The following is a 1,571-nucleotide window of genomic DNA, read 5'->3' as shown; positions in this document are numbered from 1 at the left end:
GTCCAGAACAGCAGAACCAGTCAGAATCGGACTTTAATGTTTGCAAACTTCAAAGGATGATTCGGTGAATCAGCGTTAAAACTTCTCCATCCACCGTGGACTATTTATTATAATCAGGGAGCTGATAAAGGGATAAAAGCGACGAGGTGTGAAATGAGTTTGCAGAAAGAGAGGGAGAGGGGGAGAGAGAGAGAGAGAGAGAGAGAGAGGGAGAGAGAGAGAGAGAGAGAGAGAGACAGACAGACAGAGAGAGAGGAGAGAGAGAGAGAGAGAGACGGGGAGAAAGAGAGAGAGAGACGGGGAGAAAGAGAGAGAGAGAGAGAGACAGAGAGAGAGAGAGACGGGGAGAGAGAGACGGGGAGAAAGAGAGAGAGAGAGAGACGGGGAGAAAGAGAGAGAGAGAGACACGGACAGCCAGACAGCCAGAGCGAGAGAGCGAGAGAGAGAGAGAGAGAGAGAGAGAGAGAGAGAGACACGGACAGCCAGACAGCCAGAGCGAGAGAGCGAGAGAGAGAGAGAGAGAGAGAGAGAGAGAGAGAGAGAGTACTGCTGACAGGTCTGGAGCTGCATAGTCAGAAAAAGAGTCAGAGAGAGATGGAATCAGAGACAAAGAGAGAGAGACAGACTCAGACAGAGACAGATTCATAGACAGACACAAAGTCAGAAAAAGAGACAGTTACAGACAGAAATAGAGCGAGAGAAACAGAGTTAGAGTCAGAGTTACAGACAGACACAGAGGCAGAGTTACAGACAGACCCAGAGGCAGAGTTACAGACAGACCCAGAGGCAGAGTCAGAGTTACAGACAGACCCAGAGGCAGAGTCAGAGTTACAGACAGACACAGAGGCAGAGTCAGAGTTACAGACAGACACAGAGGCAGAGTCAGAGTTACAGACAGACATAGAGGCAGAGTTACAGACAGACACAGAGTCAGAGGCAGAGTTACAGACAGACCCAGAGGCAGAGTTACAGACAGACACAGAGTCAGAATTACAGACAGAGTCAGAGGCAGAGTTACAGACAGACTCAGAGGCAGAGTTACAGACAGACACAGAGTCAGAGTTACAGACAGACACAGAGTCAGAGTTACAGACAGAGTCAGAGGCAGAGTTACAGACAGACCCAGAGGCAGAGTTACAGACAGACACAGAGGCAGAGTTACAGTGAGTAATAGAGTCAGGACAGCGAGACCGAGTCAGAGTAAGGACAAACAGTCAGGACAGAGGCAGATATTTTTCTCCCTCTCTTCATATCTCTTTCATTCTACCGACCTTCACCCTTCCCCTCTCTCTCTCTCTCTCTCTCTCAATTTCACTTTCTTTCTATTTACCATTTCCATCTTTCTTGTCACGCTTTCTCCATCTCTCTTACTTCATCTCTCTCACTCGTCATCCTTTTCTCTTCACCTTCGTCATCACCCGCTTTCTACTCGATTTCCTTTTTCTTCCCCATGTCCATTCTTTCCTTTTTTTTCTCGTCTCTGTCTCCATCTCATCTACCTCCCTTCATCCCTCTCTTCCTTTCTACATCTCTGTTCACCGCGTCATCTTTTTCCCTTTCTCTCTCTCTTT

This window comes from Ictalurus punctatus, chromosome 29, assembly GCF_001660625.3.
Source record: "Ictalurus punctatus breed USDA103 chromosome 29, Coco_2.0, whole genome shotgun sequence".
NCBI lineage: Eukaryota > Metazoa > Chordata > Actinopteri > Siluriformes > Ictaluridae > Ictalurus > Ictalurus punctatus.
This window is presented reverse-complemented; position numbering follows the sequence as displayed.